The sequence below is a fragment of the Hemicordylus capensis genome, chromosome 2 (assembly GCF_027244095.1).
Source record: "Hemicordylus capensis ecotype Gifberg chromosome 2, rHemCap1.1.pri, whole genome shotgun sequence".
Classification (NCBI taxonomy): Eukaryota; Metazoa; Chordata; class Lepidosauria; order Squamata; family Cordylidae; genus Hemicordylus; species Hemicordylus capensis.
In genome coordinates this window covers 85,117,024-85,141,977 of record NC_069658.1, presented here as the reverse complement: position 1 = coordinate 85,141,977, position 24,954 = coordinate 85,117,024, and the positions used below count along the sequence as shown (strand labels likewise).

General features: G+C 44.3%; 1 protein-coding gene across 7 annotated transcripts in view; it reads left to right on the top strand.

Moving 5' to 3' along the window:
- MARCHF3 (membrane associated ring-CH-type finger 3) overlaps window positions 1–24,954 on the top strand; it is a 219,965-nt gene that overhangs the window by 72,064 nt on the left and 122,947 nt on the right. The window contains exon 2 of one of the 7 annotated variants that reach the window (XM_053292235.1): window positions 865–985. The exons of 5 other annotated variants lie outside the window; for them this stretch is intronic. The gene's annotated coding sequence lies outside the window, so the exon portion shown is untranslated. The remainder of the gene's footprint in view (window positions 1–864; window positions 986–24,954) is intronic. One more of the 7 variants, XM_053292236.1, reaches the window with a different exon arrangement.

Below are 24,954 nucleotides of genomic sequence, written 5' to 3'. Positions count from 1 at the left end.
AGACAGACACACCAGCCACTTGCCCGATATGTCCAGCTGAAGGGGAGGACTAGAGACTAGTCCTCTCTCCTCCTCCTCCGTGTTCTGCTGCTCTGAGCTGCAGCTGCCAAGTCTCTCTCTTGGCAGCGGCCATCTCATCGGTTGTTTCCAGTCTCTCCCGTCATCTCTCTCAGTGCCTCGAACCAGCCTCACTCACACTGGCTCTTTGAGCAGGCGCACAGGCGGGAGATGAAAGCACTGCCTAGCAGCTTCTTACTTGCTCACTCGGCGGGAACAGAAGGAGGAGAAGCAGCTGGAGCACCAGCACAGCAGGCTGCGAGGTGAGCTATTCTTCTCCCTCCTCAGCTGAGCTCCTGTTGGCCACTGAGGAGAAAGAAGAATTTTGTGGGGAGGCAGATGCACTCCATGCCACCATCAGGCTACAGGTCTGCTCTTCGAGGTGATCTGGAGACCAACCTGGCTGGTGCATTCTTTACCAACTGTAGTTTCTGGACTATGTACAAAGGCAGCCTCACAGAGTTCATTTCAGTAGTCCAGTCTGGAGATTACTAGCATACATACCACCGTTATGAGTGGAAGAAACAGATGCATATCCGCCGAAGCTGATGGAAAGCAGCTCTGGTCACTGCCTCAGCCTGAGACACCAGGGAGAGGTTTGGACTGAGAAGCACTCCCAGACTGTGTACCTGTTCCTTCTGGGGTAGTATGACCCCATCCAGAACCAGCAGATCAAATTATCTCCTGAGTTCAATCCTGCACAATAAGTATCTCCGACTTATTTGGATGTTGCCAGCATACCTATAACACCCTGCCTCCTGATGATCTCTTCCAGCAGTTTGATCATCTCCTGATGATTTCTTCCAGCAGTTTGATGTAGATGCTAAAAAGCATTGGAGACAGTATGGAGCCCTGGGAGACGCCATATAAAAGTTCACATTCTGAAGAATGGCAGTCTCCAACTGACACCGTCTGGAATCTGACTGAGGTAAGAGTGGAACCCCTGAAGAGCAGTGCTTCTCACTCCCAACTCCCTCAGACGGTCCAGAAGGATACTATGGTGGATAGTATTGAAAGCCGCTGAGAGATCCAAAAGTACCAACAGAATTGCACTCCCTCTGTCAATTGCCATCTCTAATCTTTTTTCTCTGGGGAGTGAGATACAAAATGTATATCCTTTTCCTCTGTTGGGATAAAGCCACTTTGGGGAGAGTAACTTTGAGCAGGAAAAATCTAAACACTTCTTCTCTTCCCATTTGTGCTTCCCATGACACAAAATGTCACTGAAGCCGATGGTGTTCAGCTGAGATCATTGCCGACATGTCTTCTAATAAACCTGAGTCTTCTGAAATACTGATAGGTCTTTAATCATGGAATCTAGAATAGGATTATAATATACAATGTTTGAATATTCCCAAATTTGTTTAACAAACAAAGAACAACAACTTAATAAATAAATAAATATAATTTTCAGTGTAACAAAGATAAACTGTCTCCTTCCAGATCCTTAAAAAAGGCACTGCATTGTAGCATTACTGTATAACAAATTTAGATAAATTTGCATCAGTTGATTAACTCCGTATGTTATGCTCCCAGATGGTGGGGGGCAGAAGCAGCTAGGCAAAACTTGGTGGAAAATTTGCTGCTGCTCCACTTCCTAGGGGCTGCAAAGCTATCTATCAGCTTCAGGTTTATAACTTGGCAGCTCTCTCTGTGCTGAAGAAAACAGGTAGGGGGAAATGCAGCTTTTGGAATGAAGGACTAGTGTTGGTTTTTAAGCTAATAAAACAATCTTTATTTACAATCAAAGATCAGCTACAAAGTTTAAGAACAAAAACATTCAGAGCCAACTGGATCATGACTGAGTCATTTGTTGGTTTGTATTGATGCGGTGGCTGATGGAGTGGGTTAAAAAGCTTAAAGAAACAAGTATTTACTTAGGGATTGGTATTTCAGTTTTGTCTCATGTGACAGTTCACTAAAGTGATGCCCTTCCCCTCTTCTCCTCCCCCTCCTCTGAATGCTGGACATGACATATTTCTATGTTGGCAATGAAACGTTTCGTTATGCTTATAATACTGATGCTTAATCAATGTTTAGTAGTAATGGGAAGCAGTAGTTCTATTGTGAAGGATGCATTAATTTTCTGGACTGTGATGATCTTTCTCCTTTTACAGCATCCTTGCCAGCCATGCCATCAAGTAGTTCTCTTAATGGATGTTGCACATCTAACCCTTAACAGTTGCAAGACAAATAGCTTTGTTAATAGCCAACGCAAGACTGGGCTTTGCATTCAAAGTAGGTCTGCAAAATTAAGTGGTGGGTGAGGTATTGAGCCCGCTACCATTTGGGCATGGGGGCTGCAGCACAGTGGAAAAGCACGTGCTTTGCCTGCAGAAGCTGTTAGATTCAATCTCTGGCATTGCAAGCTAGGCCTGGAATTACAAATTGCATTTTATTGTTGTTTACAAGATTATTTGTCTATCTTTTCTATGGGAATATATGTTTTAATATTTAATAAAGAGATCCATGTTTACAATTAATACTTTATTAATGTTTGCTTGGTTGAATTATCTTGAAGCTGAGTTGCATGCAGTATATTTCTCCTGTAACTATAGTGTTGGGAGGAACTTAACGGATTACTCTGTTCAGGATGCCTAACCAGATGTTCTGTTCCTTCAGCTGCTGATGGAAACCTCAAGTCTGTGAGCCAAATGTCTCGCCATATCCTGCCATATCTATTTTGCCTTGATAATGCTGAATGAAGTTTTACCAGGACCGGGTAAAGCTGCATTCACATTTGTTAAGTGTTGGAAAAGAGACACTTGCGTGTCAACATTTGCAGAAAGATAACTGTTTTAAAATACCTGTTTTCCCAGAAATATCAGCTGTTTTGTCTCTACACTTTTTCACAGATTAGAATCCCTTCACAAATGTCTTCTTGAGGGGGAGAAATACACTGTATGATCAGGAAAGTAACTGTATGGAGCCAGTGGAGTAGTTCAAGGAGTAATTGGACACTTCTTTAAAAGCCTCAGTTATTAGGAGAATAACCACAATTGCCAATAATTAAATTCATTCCATTTGAAAGGGCCTATGTGCAGTAAAGTTTTATGAACATAATGAGTTCTCATATTCTGTAGTTATGGAGATCATAGAACAGAATAGTAGGCTCTGAAAATGCAGTTACGTTTTCTCAAAGATTTCTTTTCTGTGCAAAACTCAGACTTTCTGTGCAAAGGAATTGAAATGTAGTACTAATTTTATGCACACGCTTTTTTGGTGTTGTCAAAGACTATACAAAGATGGCCCATGACAAGAGAGCCAAGAAAAATATTTAGCTTCCTCTACATGAGGCTAGACTAGGATGGTAGTGAGATAAGTTTCCTGTGCATTTGAAGTCCAAAGAGTGAGAGGAAGAAAGAACAAAACAAGGGCACAAGTCACAGTTCCTCCAGACAAGCTCTACTGAAACAAGAACAATGTAAGAGGTGTGGTTTGTGCCCCCAGAGAAAAGGGCAAGCCTTGCTTTTACTTAGAATTCCAGTAATCTTCAGATTCTTACGATCTGCTTTAGGAGGAGGAATAGTTTTCAAAATCACTTCTGTTGTCTCTCTTAATGTTTTTCAATAACCAGAAATGGAAAAGTTGAAAGTACAGTGGAAGATAATAATACACTAACTTAAGAATAGAATGCATTTCTGAAAATACTTTTATAAGGAAAAAAAATTACACATACCGAGAGATGAGCTTGGTGCAGAACTAGAAAGAAAACATTCAAGTGAATTGATCTGAATTGATCTACTATCTTAAATGTCACAAGGAAGCGAAACTTCAAGAAAAGAATGTTGACTAATGCATAGAAGTCTTCCCATTCATGTAAAAATGTTTGGAGGTAGCTACAGTTTTCTCAAGTTTTGTATTATTATTATTATTTCTTGTTTACACAGTCAGACAGGTGTTGTTGACTGGTTTGTTTTATCCAGACATCGAGTCCTTCCCAAGGACCTGGGATGGCTGAATTTTATTGTCAATTGTTATAGATATCATCGCAGAATATAGGCTGTTCCCAGTAAAGCTGCTTTTTGTAATTGGCTGATGGTGATTTCTGTGGCCCCTATGGTGTTGAGGTGCTCTTCAAGGTTTTTTGGAACTGCACCCAGGGTGCCAATTACCACTGGGATGATTTTGGTCTTTTTCTGCCACAGCCTTTCAATTTCAATTTGTAGATCTTTGTATTTCTTCTATTCTGCTATCCTCTGGTATTGCTATGTTGATTATTTTGACTTGTTTTTCTTTCTTCTCGGCTACAGTTATATCTGGTGTATTGTGTGGCAGATGTTTGTCTGTTTGTAGTCGGAAGTCCCATAATATTTTTACATCTTCATTTTCTTCAACTTTTTCAATTTTATGGTCCCACCAATGTTTGGCTACAGGTAGCTGGTATTTTTTGCAGATGTTCCTGTGTATCATCCCTGCTACCTTGTCATGCCTTTGTTTGTAGTCAGTCTGTGCGATCTTTTTACAGCAGCTGATTAGGTGGTCCACAGTTTCATCTGCTTCTTTACAAAGGCGGCACTTGCTGTTTGTGGTTGATTTTTCTACTTTTGCTCTTATTGCATTTGTTCTTAGTGCCTGTTCTTGCGCAGCCAGTATTAAACCCTCTGTTTCTTTCTTCAAGTTGCCATTCTTAAGCCATTGCCAGGTCTTGGTGATGTCTGATTTTCCACTTATATTGTGCAAATATTGACCATGCAGTGGCTTATTTTTCCATTTTTCTGCTCGGTTCTTGACTTGTTCTTTCTTGTAGGCCTGCTTTGTTTCATTGGTGTTGAATAGTTTTGCATTATTGACCATTTGAAGTGCATCTTCTTCACTGTCCTTGATATATTCTTCAAGGCCTCTTTTCTCCTCCTCTACTGTTTGATGGACTTGTAGCATTCCTCTTCCACCTGAGCTGCGAGGGAGGTATAGCCTATCGACATCACTGCGGGGGTGCAGAGCATGATTGATGGTCATGATTTTCCTGGTCTTGCGATCTAGCATCTCTAGCTCTGCCTGGGTCCAGTCTATTATTTCTGCAGTATATCTGATAACAGGTATAGCCCAGGTGTTGATGCCTTGTATGGTGTTACCGCCATTGAGTTTGGACTTTAGGATTTTTCTAACTCTCCTGATGTATTCACTTCCAATTTTTCTTTTAACTTCAGTGTGTGCGATGTTATCAGCCTGGAGAATGCCCAAGTATTTGTAATGTTCTTTCTCTTCCAGGTTCTTGATCTTGCTTCCATTGGGCAGTTCTATTCCTTCTGTTTTTCTTATTTTTCCTCTGTTCATTATTAATGCAGCACACTTGTCTAGTCCAAACTCCATTGCTATATCGTTACTGAATATACGGACAGTGTTTAGCAGTGATTCAGTTTCTGACTGGGACTTTCCATACAACTTCAGATCGTCCATATACAGCAGATAGTTGATTTGACTTGATGTTTTAGATGTTTGGTATCCGAGGCCTGTTTTGTTTAGTATTTGTGAAAGTGGGGTCATGGCGATTACAAACAACAGAGGGGATAGTGAGTCCCCTTGGAAAATGCCTCTTCTAATGCTAACCTGTCCAAGTGTCTCGCCATTGATTGTTAACTGTGTACTCCACATGCTCATTACTTTTTTTATAAATATCTGAATGTTTTTGCTGACACCAGTTGTTTCTGAACATTTTAGTATCCATGTGTGAGGCAATGAATCGATGGCTTTCTTGTTGTCAATCCATGCAACACTTAGATTTGTTTTTCTTCTCTTGCAATTTTCTAAAATCATTTTGTCAATCAGCAGCTGGTCTTTTGTGCCTCTGATGTTCGGGCAATTTCCTTTCTGTTCAACTGGAAGCTGTTTGTTAGTTAATAAGTGTTGCATCACTTCATCTGCTATTATTCCAGTTAATAATTTGAACATGGTTGGCAGGCAGGTTATCGGTCTATAATTACTTGCAACTGCACCTTTTGCTGGGTCTTTCATGATGAGATGAGTTTTCCCAGTTGTTAGCCATTGTTCAATATCACCTCCTTGCATAATGTGATTGAACTGTTTTGATAGCTGTTTATGAAGGCTTGTTAGGTGTTTAAGCCAAAAGCCATGCAGTTCATCGTCGCCTGGCACAGTCCAGTTTTTAATTTTCTTTGCTCTTTCACTTATTAATTCTGGTGTTATTATTAGATCTTGCATTTGTTGGTTACATTTTTTTACCTCTTTCATCCAGCCTGCTTTTTAATTATAATCTATTGGATTGTCCCATAATTTCCCCCAGAATTGCACTGTTTCTTCTTTATTTGGTGTTTCTAGGTTTCTTGCAGTTTCTCCTTCTATGCTTTGGTAGAAACGTTTCTGATTCGACTGGAATTGGAGATTCTGCCTGTGTTGTGTAATTCTGGCTTCATATCTGCTAATCTTCTTTGACACTGCTGTTATTTGCTGCTTTATTATTTCCAGGACTTCTCTAATTCTCCTTGAATCTAGGTGGTATTTTTGGATCAGATACTGTTTGGTGTTTTCATTCTTCAGCTTCTTGTCTTTCATATCTTTCAATTTCCTAGCATCTGATCTAAACCTGGAGATTTTATTTTCTAATCTAATCTTCCATTTAGGTGATGTACTGCTTTCTTTTTTTACAGGTCCACTGATCTTATATCCGAGCTCTTGTGTTGTTATTGTTTCTGCACTGTACATTAGTTGGTTTGTTTCTTGCAAATTCTTGGTTGTAATTTCTGCAAGTGCAGCATTGACATCTTTTAATACCTGAGCAAGTTGTTTTTTTGGCAACTGTTTTTAGAGCTGGAAGTTGAACCCTGGTGGTTGTTTGGTTCATGTGCTCAGTTATTTTTTGCTTTAGTTCTTGTGGCTTTTCTGTTAAATGGCCAGGGGCGTAACAATAGGGGGGCAGGCAGGGCACGTGCCCTGGGCACCACTCTGGTGGGTCACGGGGGGGGCGCCAAAAAGTGGCATGCCCCCCGACCCCCCCGGATCGTGCGGCGGTGGCGGATCGGCGAGTGCAGCGGTGGCGGCGGATCGCCGAGTGCGGCGGTGGCGGCGGATCGCCGAGTGCGGCGGTGACGGGCGGCTATCCCGCCGAGTGCGGCGGTGGTGGGTGGCGATCCCGCCGAGTGCGGCTGTGGTGGCAGATCCCCGAGTGCAGCAGAGTGATGCCGAGGGCTGCCGTCTGGCCTGGCGTCGCTTCCCAACTGCACAGGCGCAGTTGGGAAGCGACACCAGGCCAGACGGCAGGCCGCAGCATCACTCTGCTGCACTCGGGGATCCGCCGTCGCCGCACTTGGCGGGATCGCCACCCGCCGTCGCCGCACTTGGCGATCCACCGCCACCACCGCACTTGGCGATCCGCCGCCGCCCGCCAACGCCGCGCAATCTGCCACCGCCCGCCGCCGGCGCAGGTATGTGGGGGCCTGGGGGCGGGGGGAGGGTGCAATTTCAGGGGCAGAGCTTGCCCTGGGCACAGTTTCCCGCGTTACGCCACTGTAAACGGCATTTGGGTTTTTGAGGTGAAGGCAAAGGGGAGGTTGTCTGGTTTTGATTTTGAAACAGTTCAGCAACAGTGGCATCCTTGATTTCCAACACCTCCTCCACCTGCACCTCAGCAACTGCTTCAGTTGGTGGTAATTCTTCTTCCATATCTTGAGCCTGTGTTGCTCTTTGCAGTTCTTCCAGCTCAACTCCTGTGAATACTTTATTTCTTGTTATGAACCTTCTCTGGTCTGCTAGCCTTTGTTCTGTTATTTCTGTATCTGGATGCTTCTCTGTCCAAATTTGGTACATTCTTTTTAAATAACCTCTTCTAGTTGGACTAGACTTGTAATAGCAGATCATTATTTCCTTGTTGGCATTTTCCATATTTTTTTTCGGTTAAGCGACGTTTCTTCCAGTAACCTTGCAGTCTCCAGCCCTAGTTGCTCAACTGAAGATCCTGAGTCCTGTTGCCCACTTGCCACCAGATGTCCAGGGACTCCAGCACCTGGCGCGGTCCTTGTTGACCCGGGCAACGACCGATCCAGTATAGATTTATTAAAGTTATGTCTCACCATATTGTTGATGGGAGAGGCACTCTTTGTCTGGCTCCTCTAGTGAGACCTGTCCAGTATGGTTGGACCTCTGGCATAGCTCTCACCTTCCTCAGGGCACGCAAGCCCCACAACCAGACCAAGGTAGTGCCTCACTGGGGGATGATGATGATGATGATGATTAATTCAATTTCTATACCGCCTTTTCAAAAATGGCTCAGGGCGGTTTACACAGAGAAATAATAAATAAATAAGATGGATCCCTGTCCCCAAACGGTTCACATTCTAAAAAAAACTCAAGATAGACACCAGCAACCGTCACTGGAGGTACTGTGCTGGGGGTGGATAGGGCCAGTTACTCACCCCCTGCTAAATTAAGAGAATCACCACGGTAAAAGGTGCCTCTTTGCCCAGTTAGAAGGCTGTATACTTTTCACTTTTCCCTGGTAGTAGCTCAAATTAACCTGAAAAGTGGGGGGAAATGGATGAAATTTTGTTTTCACTCTTCTGAACTCTTAAGGTATTCTCAAACTTAATGAGGTCAATTGTCCTCTGATGTTTCATATAATCTTGTGTAAGTTGTACTGTATAGTATGCTCTTGCAGTATTGGGGTCATTTTTAACTCAGTTGCATTGAATGGAAAATTGAAACTGATGGTCACCTCTTGCTCAGTATGTTTTTTGTAACATACAAATAAATCACTATTATTGATCCCATTATTTTTGCTGCTGTTCTGTTCCTATACTGCCAAAGGGAAATAATAAAGAGGCCTTTACTTTTCTTTGCAGCTGGTGTCATGTTCAAGGCAACCCCAACACTGGATTAGTAAAGTGCACTTTTTATTTGGACAAGGGTTAAATGTATTTAACTATATGTAATAAGTTTTGAGTGTTCAAAGCCCATTGGTTTTAACTATGCAATTTTCTCATGCTAGAACCAATTAACTGCAGAGCACTACTCTTTGTCTGTGAAATAATAAAAAGCAGATCAGATGAATGTATTTGTTAATGGAGAATTGACTGGGATGTTATTGATTCAAGTACTTTGCTGTTCAAAACATTATTTTCTGAATTCTGTTATGATGTGTGTTGTTTACAACATTTGGAAGACAGATGCATCTTTTACTAGACACTTAAAATAACTGTTTTTGCCCAGGCCTAAACATGCCTCCTTGCACCAATTCCATCTTGTCTTTCATGTACCAAATCTCTCATATTTCATATTGTCACTAAATTTTGTTTGAACCTCATATCACCTCTATTTCTCCTCAGTTTTCTTCAAACTTTCTTCTCCTTCCAGCCCTTCCAACCTAACATATATCATTTGCACCTTTCTCAGACGCCCTGATAGTTGATCTTCTAGTACAGTGGTTCCCAATCTGGGAGCCTCCAGATGTTGCTGAACAACAACTCCTATCAGCCCCAGCTACAATTTATTGTGGCTGGAGCTGATGGGAGTTGTAGTTCAGCAATGTCTCAAGGCTTCCAGATTGGGAACCACTGCTCTAGTATATTCTCCCTTCTATAGCTGCTCAAGAATTCCCATGTGCTTGAGGTTCTTGACCTACCAAGCTAACCATGTATCTCCTGTGGATCAGTGTTCTGTGGCTGCAGGAGTACCACCATCATGCCCATCCACAAGATGATTTAATAGTGTGCCGGGCTGGGAGGAGGTATTGCTCCTTGTGTAATCTGGTTTCCAGATTTTCCTTTACAGGATCATCTACAGAAATGTAGAACTCTAACCTATTGCAAGAACATCATGTGTTTCCACTCTTATAGAGTGCTTCTAGAGTGCAGGCAGCACTTGGAAGTATTAGTGCTCTTGCGTAAGAGTGCAAACACAAGAAGATTGGGTAAGTTGCACGAGGGCTCCCATTGTGTCTCTACAGGCCCTACTAATGTGCAAGTTTCATTAGTAAGAATGTCAGCCACTGATTCTCTATGAATTACCAGAATAGGCTTATGTGTGAAGCTTGTCAAGCAGTTATACTGTCTCAATCTTTCCTGTACACTTCCATTTTCATTAATTTATTACTGGCTGTCTTAAATGCCTCCATATCATTGTCCATAGTATGTTGGAAATGTAAAGTGGCTTCCCTTGTGCAGGTGGCTTCCAGAAGGAACTCGTAAGTTCTATGTTATTGTTATAAAATATAGAAAAATTATGATAATAAAGACTGACTTCCTGTGTTTCATCTTGTTTCTGGTATTTGGCTATGCTAGTGTGTTTATGGAATAGATTTGGGAAAGGGAGGGTTATTTCCACATAAACCAAACCAAATGATTGTTCTCTCTTTTTCTGCCCAAGGAAATTATGTGCAGTATCTCTACTGTCATCTTTGCTCATGTGGGAGAAGAAAAGATAGATTATAAAAATATGTTCATTGTTGCTTTCTCTCGCAGTCTTTTTCTCAGGCAAACATATTAGCCAGAAACCAAAGAATCTAAACTAGGACTGCATGCCAAATTCTTAAACTTACTTAACCATAGGACATATACCACCCTTGCTTAAAGGAGCTCAGGGTGGTATACCCTGAAGATAGGGGGATATGTCACTCTCCACATAGCTCACAACAATCCTGTGAGGTAGGTAGGACTGGCCCAAGGTCAACTAGCCATGGTTGGGTGGAGATTTGTCTCCCTGGTCCCAGTCCATTAAAATTACGCTACACTGATATATATCTCTCTCTCTCTCTCTCTCTCTCTCTCTCTCTCTCTCTCTCTCTCTCTCTCTCTCTCTCTCTCTTACTTTTTCCAAACAACCCCTCCCTCTGCTGCTTTCAAACTGTCCTTAAGAGTAAGGAAAGTTTCAAAAGCAGTCTGGTGTGACACAGGAGAAGTTGGGCATGGTAAGAGTCTATGTTCAAAATAAAAAGGGTCAAAAATTTTGCTGTGTTTGTGCGAACTCCTTATGTGCAGCTAAACAGCTCTTGGGATCCCAGCTGTGCCTCTAGTTGTATAGTTGGGAAGCTGCTGCTGCTGAACTCCAACTCTTAAATCTACAATAATTGAGGAAAGTCTTCGTGTGTGTATAGCCAGGGGTCAGCAACCTTTCAGAAGCTTGAGGAGGTGTGCCTCTCAAAGTGAAGTTAGCATCTCCAACTGGCTAGCCACATTCCCTGCATGAGCCAGGCTGTGCCATTGCCCCACATGACTGGCCATGTCCCCAGCCACTGATCTCGACCCCAGGCTGAAATCCCCAGGCTGATTGCTGCCTCTTCCTGATTGCTGATTGCTGCATCTTCCTGGCAGTGTTCAGTGCTGTTTTCCAGCCAGCAATGAGTGTTGCCAGCTGGTCTGTCTCTATCCTTCAACAAACATTTGTGCTTCTTGCAGGAGCAGACAAAGCACAGAAGTTAGTTGTTGGAGGGGAGAGACAGTGTGCGCAAGGAAGACCAGACACTATGATACCTGCTGCCTGCCACATCACTACTTTCTGTAGCAAGCAGTGGACATCCAGGATCAGCAGCAGTGGTTGTTCTGGATGTCCTGGATATGCCAGCGGACTGGCTGTCACTTGCATGTCCATGTCCATTTTTCAGAGCATGCACATTCAAGAGAGTGAGCCAGTCAGCTGGCACAGCCAAAGTGACCGCTACTGCCGATCCTGGATATTCCCTGCTTGCTAAAACAAGCAGTGTCACAGCAGCCAGAAGCAGGCAGCTGGCATCATAGTGGCCAGTCTTCTTAGCAATGCAAGTGCTACTCAGAATAACTTTGCATGCTGCTTTTGGCACCTGTGCTCTAGGTTGCTGATCCCCCATTCTTCTCCAGGTATGGGAATTACTGAATGGCTCCTGGGAAAAGCTGAGCTTGAAGTGCTTATCACTTCCCTATTCAAAGGAATGCCTGGTTCCTTCCACACTAGCTGCTGTTTAGTCATGAATGGACATCAGTCATTCACCTAGGGTTTTTTTTTAATGGATAATCCAGAGAATGTCAATGCTAATTCATTGCTCCCATCATTTTCTGAGTTCTTCCATCATTTTAAAAATCTAAATTGTGGCTTTTAAAAAGTTAAAAATGTAATTGCAGTTCCTGTGGCCTGACAAAGAGCTATCTTCCAGGGCTATTGTTACTTTGCTCCCTGTGAGGAAGGATGGGGATAATAATTGCTGGTTTCCTCTTTGCAGTCAAAGCAATTGCTCATTAATTCTTACTATTTATGATAATAATTGTGCAATCATTCTTGAATTTGTGCTATACTAATATGCTCTTAACCCAATTATTGTTCACAGAAGTAAGAGTGTGTGTGTGTGTGTGTGTGTGTGTGTGTGTGTGTGTGTGAGAGAGAGAGAGAGAGAGAGAGAGAGAGAGAGAGAGAGAGAGAGAGAGAGAGAGCACACAGTGTGGCAGCAATCTGCATCTAAACAAAGATTGTTTTCAAATAATGGAATCGTGTGATGAAGAAAATGGTAGGGTAATTAGGATCTGCTTTGTGCCATATTTATTCGCTATCTGAAGAAAATGCTGATAGTTTCCAGAGTGAAAAAGTCTGCAAAAGTAGATAGATTATTATTAATATTATCATTTTATTATCATCATTATTACACGTTTGTAATGCCTCAAACAACCAGTCTCTAGGTGGTGAAATCTGTAGATGATAAGACAAAATATAAGACTTTTTATTTTTGGAGTGTATATGAAGCTTTTAAGATGATAGGATGATAAATGGCTGATATCGTCTATCTTCCATCTCTGAGCTTGGACAAAAGAGGAGGCATAGGATCCTGGGATTTAAGAGTTGGAAGGGATCTTGAAGTCCAACCACCACCACCACCCCTGCTCAGTACAGAAACTTGCTGCGGCATCCCAGACAGATGGCCAATCCGTCTGTTTGAAAACCTCTTGAAAAGGAGAGTCCACCACTTCATGAGGCCGACTGTTCCACTGTTAAACAGTTCCAGCAGTTAGAAAATCCCTCCAATATCTATCCTGAATCTGCTGCCTTGTAACTTATTTATTTTATTTTTACACTTATATTCCACTCTTCTTCCCAGGAGTCAGGTTATGGTTATACTCATGAAAACCCTGTGAGGGAGATTAGGCTGAAAGACAAGTGACTGGCCCAAAGTCATCCAGTGGGTTTCATGACTGAATGGGGACTTGAACTGGGGCATCCTGGTCTTAGTCCAACATTCTAACCACTACCCCACATTGGTTCTTCAACCCATTGGTTCTAGTCTTGTCCTCAGGAGCAAAACAGATCAAGTCTGCTCGTTCTTCTGTGTGACAGAGCTGAGTGCTGGCTGCTCAGAATTTTCTTCCCTGTGTGGTTCCCCGCCCCCTTGCTTGTAGCCAGCCCCCTGTGGCTTTAATAACTGGGGTGCTGTGCTGACCCCTCCCCCAATTAAAAAAATTGTACCAGTAACCCTCAGTGGCTTTAAGTGGGTGCTGCTTGGAATTTTGTTTTATTTGGATTTCTTATTCGTGCTTGTAGCCAGCCCCCTGTGGCTTTAATAACTGGGGTTCTGTACTTATATCTGTGTGCCTGGTGGATTAATTTTTGGTTTTTCTAGGCTGATGTTTTATGTTTGGTGCCAGTCTCCCTCCGTTTCCCGTTTTTGCAGGGTTTTTGTTGTTGTTTTGATTGTTTGGGTGGTTGCCCACTTGTTGGCACCCACCTCCTATCCCCCCAGCTGTTGAGTCCTGGTGTCTGCTCAGCCCTGAGTGGTGCCTCTGAGAGCAACATCTGGCAGAATCCAGCTGAAGATGCCAGAGTGGAAGCCCCCAGCTGAAGATGCCAGAAAGCAAGAGCCCCCACCTCCCACCTTGGTCAGGTTATTATAACTTAATATTTATTTAAATAGGGCCTAGTTTGGGGAAGCAGGATTAGGTGGGTAGTGGCATGACTGTTGGACAGGAAGGGTGGGCTTGGGTTAGACAGGCCTTACCTGGGGGTCCCTAACCTTGCTGGCAGAAATAAGCCTGGTGTGTCCTTGGTTCCCCTTCCCAAGCAGGGGAAGTTATCTGCGTGGTGGTTGCAGTCAGTGGGCAAGCAGTCTGGTCATCCAGAGTCTCATCTCATCACCCAGGACATTAGGGAGATGATTGCTTTGGATGACCAGCCATTCCAGGTGATGAAGAACACCAGCTGCTCCAACTGCTTGCCCCTGACCACAACATCTCCTCACACACCAACTTCAGCAGGAGGGTGGTGCCCTCCCTGTACTGGTCATGCAGGGAAGCTGGGTATGATGTGCATGGCAGCACCTGACACCAGTGTGTGCTTCATTGTGGATCTGTAGAAGAGTCCCAGTGGGATGCATGCTGCTTTCCTGTCCTTCACAGGACACTGGTGGGGCAGGAGAGCAAGGGGACAGCTGGTTCTGGTGGCGTGGACAGCCTCTCACACAGGTGGGCTGTGCTGCATATGGAAGTGCTGGATACAGAGCACATGGCAGCTGTGCTGTCAATGGCCATGAATCGCCAGGTGGAGGAATAGCTGACCGTTGCTGAGGGTTCATGGTCACCGACAATGCCACCAACATAACTAACGTCATATGGGAAGTGCTTGGCCCTTCTGGGGCTGCGGGCATGTGAGACATCCCTGCTGCAGGCGCTGGGCATCATCATGCTGCTGCCACAGCTGCTCTTGTGCAGAGGTGCTGCAAGATAGCAGCTTACTTCCAAAAAGGGTAAGAGTATGCTCAGGCAGTTGCAGCTTGAGCTGGGCCTACCTGAACACCTGATCCCTCGGGATGTTCGGAGCCGGTGGAACTCCACCTTTCTCTTGCTCCAGTGCCTGCAGGAGCAAGAGCCAACCATCCATGCCCTCGTAAGGAGGTGTGGCTTGGAAGTGTGTGACCTGTCCAACCAGGAATGGGTGCTCCTTTCTGAGGTTGTCTTGGCACTCAACCTGTTGTTTGTTGTCACAAACAACTTGTGTGCCAAGACAGCAGTGCTGAGCCAGGCTTTGCCTGCCACTCTTCTCGAGGACGATGGGTGAGCTCCAGACTTCACTCACCACTGAGGAAGGAATCACCTTGGCAGGTAGGCTGAGGACTGGAGTGGTGGATCGGCTCAGCAACCCCTTGGGTGCATCAGTAGCTCATGTTTTGTTCTGCTTATGAGACCCAAAGATGAAGTGCAAAGTTGTCACCTCTGACCAGCTGGAGAGACCTCCTGGTTGAAGAGGTCTGTCCTTGAAGAAGTTAGGTGAGGAGAGGAGGCGGGGGTGCAAGCAGGAGGAAGCTGCTGGAGCACCTACTGCTAGTGCACATTCCACCCCTAGTAGCAGCATCACCACCACTTCCTGGTGCAGCAGCATGGTTTCCCTGGCAGGGCCAAGTGAGCTGGCGGTTCCGCCTCCTCATTCCACCCAGTGGTTCATGGAGGGGTTTCTTGGCATCCTGCCAGGAGTACAGGAGGAGCACATGCAGTGCTGGGCAGTGCGTTCTGCAGTACTTGCAGGAACTGGTGGCAGATTGGAAGACAACAGAGCTGATCCCATTTTTGGCAATGCATCACCAAGTCTGGGCAAACTTGGTGGCGGTTGCTGGATGGTTCCTCTTGTGTCCTCCAACCAGCTTCCAGAGCAAGAGAGTGTTCTCCATGACTGGGGGCGTGGTGACATCCCATCACTCACACTTAGATGCTGTAATGGTGGAACAGCTGGTCTTCATGAAGGCCAGACTCCATGTGCTGGGCTATCCCAAGCTGACCATGGAGGGTGAGTGACTCGTGGTTACCGCCACCCCACTGCAATACCACTGGCAGCTCACTCCACTCTGGTCAACCCCAAACCCAGATGTGTCACATTCTGCCTATTTAGTGCTGCTGATACATGCACATACACCACCACAATGGCCGATAAGGAGATGATGGATTGGTACCCTGACCCATGTGTCAGGCTGTCAGCTGGGGCCCAGCACCAATCTGAGGCCATGGTGTTATCCAGACACAGGCAGGCAGCTTAGGCTGGAGAAGAAGAGGGGGAAAATTATACTCATAGTAAGAGTGTAGGAGCTTTTTTTCCTTGTCAGACCATTGGTCCATCAGGCCATGACCGCTCTGTCGTCTTGGCTCTATGTGGCAGGTAGGATGGAAGGAAGGTTTGATTTTGTGGTTTTCTCAGGACACTGAGCTAGGGCACAGTATTAGGTGCAGGATAGATTGAATGCATTTTTCTCCTATTTTATTTGTTCCTTGTGCATATGATTGCTGTTGTTTTCTATTACATTTTACTGTTTTGAACTGAAATAAAGTTTTGTTGTTTTGAATTTGAGGATTAGTATGTTCGGTCTGTCCCCCCTCCCCCGCCACTTAAGAACATAAGAACAGCCCTGCTGGATCAGGCACAAGGCCCATCTAGTACAGCATCCTGTTTCACACAGTGGCCCACCAGATGCGTCTGGGAAGCCCACAGGCAAAAGGTGAGGGCATGCCCCCTCTCCAGCTATTGCTTCCCTGCAATTGGTATTGAGAGGCATCATGCCTCTGAGACTGGAGGTGACCCACAGACACCAGACTAGTAGCCATTGATAGACCTGTCCTCCATGAATTTGCCTCTTTTAAAGCCGTCCAAGCTGGTGGCCATCACTACATCTCATGGCAAGAAATTCCATAGATTAATTATATGCTGTATGAAAAAGTACTTCCTCTTGTCGATCCTAAATTTCCCACTGTTCAGTTTCATGGGATGACCCCTGGTTCTAGTGTTGTGAAAGAGGGAGGAAAATTTCTCTCTGTCCACAATCTCCACTCTATGCATAATTTTATACACCTTGATTATGTCTCCCCTTAGTTGCCTCTTTTCCAAACTAAAGAGCCCCAGATGCTGTAGCCTTGCCTCATAAAGAAGGTGCTCCAGGCCCCTGATCATCTTGGTTGCCCTCTTCTGCACCTTTTCCAGTTCTACAATATCCTTCTAAAGATATGGTGACCAAAACTGTACACAGTACTCCAGATGTGGCTGCGCTATAGATTTGTACAAGGGCATTATAGTACTAGCATTTTTATTTTCAATCCCCTTCCTAATGATCCCTATCATGGAATTGGCCTTTTTCACAACTGCTGCACACTGAGTAAACACTTTAAATGAGCTGTCCACCACGACCCCAAGATCTCCTGGTCAGTCACCGACAGCTCAGATCCCCTCAGCGTATATGTGCAGTTGTGGTTTTTTGCCCCAATATGCATCACTTTATACTTGCTTACATTGAACCACATTTGCCATTATGTCACCCACTCACCCAGTTTGGAGAGATCTTTCTGAAGCTCTTCACAATCTGTTTTGGATTTCACTATCCTAAATAGTTTAGTGTCATCTGCTAATTTGGCCACTTCGCTGCTTACCCTAACTTCTCGATCATTTATGAACAAGTTAAAGAGCACTGGTCCCAGTACTGATCCCTGGGGGACCCCACTTCCTACTTCCCTCCATTGTGAAAACTGTCAATTTATTACTTCTCTCTGTTTCCTGTCCTTCAACTAGTTACTGATCCACACACATGAACCTGTCCCCTTATCCCATGGCAGCTAGGTTTACTCAAGAGCCTTTGGTGGGGAACTTTGTCAAAAGCTTTTTGTAAGTCCAAGTATACTATGTCAACCAGATCAACTTTATCCGCATTAAGGAACTCCAAAAGGTTAGTGAGGCAAGACATGCCCTTGCAGAAGCCATGCTGATTCTCCTTCAGTAAGGCCTTTTCTATACGTTTAACAGTTTTGTCCTTAAGTATGGGACAAAGTCCTTAAGTATGCCATCAATTTACCTGGCACCGAAGTTAAGGGTGGTGCTATGTCCAAGAACACTCCCCAACTTCCAGATTGCCCACTGCAGATTGAAGATTGCCCACTGCAGCATCCACTGCTCAGTCTGAAATATGGGCAGCTGCCAATCTAGAAATGCCGTGAGTTAAAATGATATGACCACTTTGTTATTTCTTTGGATACAGATGAGGAGTATTGATATTCCTTAATGTCTTTCTTTGTAATGGCAGCAGTTCCCAGTCAGATCCTACTATGACTGCCTGCAATGAGATAATAACTTTTTCCCCCAACATTTTGCTTGGGGGTGCCATCACTCCAAGATGCTGGTCTCCTGACCAAATCTCACTCCACAACCAATGAAGATGACAACCTGTTGAAGGAGTAATCACAATAGAGAAACATATTTTGCAATGTAAAGACCTATTACATGTTTTGCAACCCCTTTAAGCCTGATTAAAGGTTTCAAGGTGCTAACCACTGTTTCTCTGCCTTTCACAAAAGCTAGCCCTGTAAAGTGATATCACTCTCACCTCACAAGAAGACATCTGAAGGCCTTACCTCCTGGCCCCCCCAAATGTCTTGAACTTGACAGCAGTTGCGGACCTTTTCCTTTCAGTTCTCACTTCACCACCACTGAAAGCAACAACCTCTTCAAGTAGTCGTCTTAGCAGAGAAACATGTTTTGCAATCCAAAGAGAGCAATACAGAAGCTAAAATTCTCACCTGAGTATTATTGTATTTGGAAGTGGTCCACTCCATTTGTGATGGGCTCAATGCATTCCTATTCAGGTTTGTGATTACAGCTGCACTGTATATCTTTCTCTGCCTCTCACCTGGCATGTTCCAGTTGTGTAACTGTATCCTGGTTTCCCTTCTATAGTCCGGAAAAATAATAGCCAGTGATTGTCAAACAAATGATTGTTGATCAAACTACTATCAATCAGTTAATAAGAATTTGTGGACAAAAATGAATCTGATCACCCTTACACATCTCTGCTGTGTGAGCATCACCTCTTCCTCTTCACCCTGACCATAAACTCATGAAATAAAGCACATATTAAATCTGTCCTACAACACACACTTTGAAATTGGAGAGAGCAGATTTGTAAAACCAGTGCTGGCTTTAGCAGATGAGGTGTATTGAATATACCTTCCTAAACTCACCCCCCGCCCCATCTCCTTCAGGCTGTTAAGGTCTTTCTAGCCCTCTCCTGGCTCGCAGCGGCCATTTTAAAGGCCCCCACACATGCACACTATACTGATTACTGCAGAGGGGGCATATTCCAAGGCATATGGAATGCCTTGCCATGGTTTTGAAGGCTAGATTGATGCCTTGGATGGGCAGCCTCCTACCTTGTGCTTTCTTTATTGTTCATCTTGCTTTGCAATACTATGTGTAGGATTTCTGCCTGAGAATTGTTAGTTCTGTGCATGATGCCTAACACAATTGGTCCTAAATACATGTGGGTTGGCTGGGTAATAGTAGTGATGTATAATAAAAGTGTCTCTTCTACTAATCAAGAACATCTTACTTTTATAATTAAAACTACATATACAATATGTTGGCCTCTTCAGCTCTGCCATCTTAGAAATCAGTCATTTGACACCATGTGAAATGTTTAGTTATGCTGAGTTCCAGTATCATTATAGGGACTATTGGGATTCTTTCAAATGTATTAGTGCAATTAATTAATATTGCCAGCTGTACACTTTGCATTGTATTGTGATGGAATGTGTCTTGGGATACAATTAATCTAAAAGCCTGAAATAAAAATAGCGTTATTTTTCTTAATTGTTGCCCTTGCAAAAATCATGAATAAGTAAATATTGAAATATGTAAACAGGCCAAAAGCTAGTTTTTTGTCAACACACAGTGACAAAGTTGGCTCAAGAAAAAAGAGCCTGTTGGGCATTAAGACTGGCATTGTGCTGCATCCTAAGGGGTACTGGAATGGCACCACCAACCCCTTGCAAAAGAGCACATGGCAGGGCCAACTCCCTGGCCACACAAGCACTGCATGAATGCCCATCGATGTCAGTAAGAGTTCCAAAGGCAAGTGTGGCAGAATTGGACAATTCCATGCAACTTGCTTATCTCAGGGTGATGTCGGGCCCATCAAATTCCTTCCCTTTGTCAGTTAAAAACTGAATTGTGTGTGTGAGAGAGAGGACTTTACAACTGCCTACTTAATAGAAAGGAAATGCTATTTCATTCAGAGGTGGGATGGCTGAAATGATCTCCAAGCTACTTTAAAACCTCAATTTGTTCTGTTTGATGACCATGGTTTTTTTGGATACATTTGCGGATGTCTACCAAAAACCACAGCTTTAGTTCTGGAGTAACTGATAGACTCTATTGAGACCAATAAGCTCTATGGTGTGTAGGTGGGTTTTTTTAAGTAGTCTTTGTAGGCCAGCTGGAATAACTGAAAATACTGCCATATCGTCAGTGTATAGAAGGGTCAGCATTTTATAGTTCTGGAGAGAAGAGAGATGGGGGAAAACAGAGTTAGAACGTTCTTTAATACCATCATTGACATAGGGAAGAAAAGGTAGGGGAGCCCAAAGTCTTGCTTACTGCCTCTAGAAATTTTGCCAGACAGGAATCATGTATGCACTTTCAGCATGTGTTTGAATTTAAAATTCTTAGGAAAAATTAGTGGATGGCCATTTGCACAGCCCTACAAGGACAGAGCAAGAGCTCTACTCTCACAAGGAGCTAGTAAACTAGCTGTGCTCAAAGCTTGCTTTGTGGGGAGGGGGAATGAGCATGCAATTTGTGTAGGGAATGTGAGGAGGATGTTCAGCACTCGGGGACATATTCCTGACAATAAAAAGGGCTTTTGTGGGGAAGGGAGAGAATTGAAAATTGCATGCTCATTCCCCCTCCCCACATGTTGCATTGCAAGCCTTGAGTGCAGCTAGTTTACCAGCTCTCGCCACTCTTGTAGGACTCCACTAACACTGTAGGACTGTGTGCACTGGTAAATTTGGATTTTGGATGTCGGAAATCCCTCCTCCACCACCACCAACAGGAGGCAGCAGAACTCAAGGCGAGGCAAGTGCCTCAGGTAGTGTGGCAGTGGGAGGGCCTTTTAACTGCCCACTTAGCACTGGTGTGCTTGTCGGGGGCTTTGGGGACAGACAGGGAGTAATGCAAAGCAACCAGAGTATCCCATGTCTCTCAAGAACGCTGCACCACCCAGCCATCCCCGCACCATTGTTGCATGGGCAGTTAAAGGCCCACCACCACTGCACTACCTGGGGCACTTGCCCTGAATTCTGCTGCCTCCTGGTGGTAGGGGTAGGGATTTCTGAAGTCGGAAATTTGAATTTACTGACACGCACAGTCCTATAACACTATATCAGTGTTGTGTGCTAGCAGTAACAATTTTCTGTTCAAATTTTGGAATCCAAGTTTAATAATGTTGTGTTCTGCCTTCTGACCACCCCAAGCTTATACAGCTGATGTTGCTCAAATATAAATGCTTCTCCACCCTGCTTCCCCATTTTGCCACAAAATATCAATTTGTTTGATTCCTTCTGCCTGTGCGATTGTTAGAGGTACTGAGTTTTTAAAATGTGGTTCTGTGTTGTTGTTGTTTTCATCCTTTCAAACAATAAAGAGAGCTGGATAGACTTATCACAATGAATTGTCACATACTGTAATAAGCTTCATTGTGAATAGGCATCTCTCTGATCCTGGAGAATCTCTCAATGCCTCTCTCTGGAAGACTATCCTAATATAGTTTGGATGTTCAGTTTATCATGATGTAGATGTACTATCAGAAAGCAAACATTTTCTAGGAGGGGAAGAGCGGACGTGGGAATTGCCTTGGCCCAGATCCCATCATCTGGCCCCAGTGGTGGCGGCTGCCTGTTGGGGCGGGGTGGGGGAGAGGGGAGGGTGGAGCTAGGGGTAACCATAGGTGAGACTAAAAGTAGGCAGATCCAACCCTGAGACAAGTTAAAAAGAAGTGGAAGGGCAATCACCAGCCTATGTTTTTTCTCCAGAGTGTAAAGTTGTTTACTTGTCTCAGCCAAAATCTCCATCATTCATACCAGCACTTGACAACTGGCCATTTAGTGCTAAATTAGCCCTTCGGTTGGCTGCAAGTAAAGCAATCATGGCCTTGGATGGTTAATGGTAGGTGTCAGTGTGGAAAGTAGCAATGTCCTCTCTCTCTTCCACTCTCTCTCAAGTCCCCATGCTGCTTCTTCCCCTGTGTTCCAGTAGCTCCATCCCTTCTATCAGTAATGTCTCCATTTCATCCCCTCGTTCAAAAACTGTGCCTGCCTCCAGGTGCTCCCGATTAGAGGTTAGGTAAATCACTCATACCTGAGCCTTTCCTTATTGGCTGAGGCTCCTGGAGGACCTGGAAGCGGCTCCTGGAGAAATAACCAACACAACGCGTGATCCACTTGTGGAACTCTCTGCCACAGGATGTGGTGACAGCCAACAACCTGGATGGCTTTAAGAGGGGTTTGGATGACTTCATGGAGGAGAGGTCTATCAATGGCTACTAGTCAGAGGACTGTGGGCCACCTCCAGCCTCAAGGGCAGGGTGCTTATGAGTACCAGTTGCAGGGGAGTAATGGCAGGAGAGAGGGCACGCCCTCAACTCCTGTCTGTGGCTTCCAGCGGCATCTGGTGGGCCACTGTGTGAAACAGGATGCTGGACTAGATGGGCCGTGGGCCTGATCCAGCAGGGCTGTTCTTATGTTCTTATGTTCTTAACCCACCTTGTGACGACAAACAAAGAGCAGATTATTGGCTAGGAGTCTATTTAATATTAAAATTGGGGAGGAAATTATTATGCTAATGTTGTCCATCAAAGACACAGAGCCTGGAACCCACCATAGTCACACAAACTGCAGGTCCTGGAGCAGTAGCATCTTGAGAGATAGAGAGGATGCATATGTTACTGAATTCATAATGATGCCTGCAACACATATTAAGGTGAGCAGCATGGCAGCTGCAGTGGAGATCTTTAGGTGGGCTGTGCCCACTTTGCCCCTACGGAGGAGCCACCACTGTTTGGCTCAGATCAGATCTAGGAGAAGACATCCTGTTATTTAATTGCATTATATCTGATGTTCTTGTGACTATATCATGCCTTACAAATAGCACATAAATAATTCATGAGACTGAACTGTGTATTGCAGAGCAACATTATAGATCCTGATTGTTTGAAAGCCAGGTGCTTGTTTTGACTTGAACATACATTTTCTCTAAATATTAGGCAGGCATCAAGAGACAGATTGGGATATACAAAACTAGGTATCTGGGGAAACTTGAGGTAGATAAATAGTGAATTCCTTTTGAAGAGTATAGGAATGAAAGCAGTTTTGCTACTTTCTTTGTGATGGAAGCTGTATGCAAGGAAATATTTTTTGTTTCTTTCATTCATTGTCCTGTGAATCAAAAGTCCAACAAGAAGATGTCTGATATACTCATAATACCCAGTGACTGAAACTGGGTTTTGACAGTTTGTTCCTTGGATCATTTTGTGTTGGGCCTAAGCAGTAGTCTACAGGTGACTGGTTGTACAGGAGGAGCTCATGGGGATGAGAAGTGTTTTCAGGTTGCTTCCAAACAGGGAAGGTTTTTGCAGGTTGTTTAGCTGAATTGTGGAACTGTTTATGCAAATCACACTGGGTCAGTCAGATGTGGCCATATTTCTCCTCTGGTCATTTTCTCATCAGGTCCTGTCTGTACTACAGGGCAGTGACAGCAGATTACAGCACCTTCAACTCCTTCCCACTGTGGCTTGTGCCTCCTCCAATTGTAAATCATTTTCTCCATCCCTGAAAGGGCATAGTGTGTGCATGCAATAAACCCCTCCCCTACTTTAACTTCTTAAAAAAATGTTTGATTGGAATACGGGACTACCAGGATATCAATCTTTCAATCACACATCATGCTTTTTGGAGATTCTACTCCCCCACCCCTCGACTAGGAAGAGATGATTTGCTTGGTCATTCCCCGCCCCCATCCCAAGCCAATTCAGCCCCATACATGTATGATGGCTGAAGATGGATCCGGCGCAGGACAGTCTGTCTGAGGGGATCCAAATTTCAGACTGCAAGAAACCCTTTTTAGTTTAACACTTACATCCTAGACCTACTCCTCCATTTGCTTGGTGATGTACTTGAAGGAGTCCAAATTATGGTGGGTGCAGCAGATCTGGTCTCGCATCGCTGTTCCCCCCGCCTCCGATAGCCAGGAGAGCCTGTATCTCCTTAAACTGCCAGCCCACTCCATGAACATTTTCTGTAGCTTTTTTTTGCCATTGCAAATGAAAAAGAGCCTGCAACTCTAGTAACCCAGCTGAGCAGGTTACCAGAATACCATGTAATGGAACAGCAGAGATTACACAAATCACATTGTATTTGTTGAAAAATCAGAGGGGTACGCCACCAGAGGGAGCAATGTCCGGCTGAACTGGGACAAAAAGGTTTCTTTGGGGAGTGGGGAATGATGATGATGATAAGGCAAGAATGGCAACCAAAGAGGAGAGCGCACAGCCATGGCTGGAAGCTGTGAGGCCAGCAGAAGAACTTCACTTCAGGTTTGGGTGGGCAGTTCGAGTGCCTCTTGGCATGTGCCACCTTCTTGCACGTCATCAGGAGGAAATGCAAATGGATTCTTCAAATCCCACAATAGCCATCTGCAAAGTAACCCTCTGCCCCCGGCAATCTCACTCCTCCTGCATTGAAGTTAGCACAAAAGGGGTAAATTTAAAAACACTTTTTTCTTTAATATCTTTATTTCAGTTTGGCCAGCATAACATAAAACATGACACAGTGGTGTTAAAAACAGTCTATGCCTGTGGAGATAGTAACTGTAAAATTAATTCTGCTAATATCTTATTAGATTAATATCTACGGTGTGTTATAAAATTAATTAAAATATAAGAATCTTATAAAGTAAATGCATAGAGGCTAAGAAGTTAGAGACTGTGAGCATAGAACTAAAATGTATGAGAAGCTATAAATCTAACTGGGCCAGGCGTAGAGCATCTGCACCTTTAGTTTTCTGCCATTTTCCCCACCTACCGCTGCTTCCCACCCACCCACCTGCTACTGCTGTTTTCTTCCTGCCCAGCCTCCACCGCCTTCTTCCACCTGCCGGCCCCCACTGTTTTCTCTGCCTGCCTGCCACTGCTGTTCG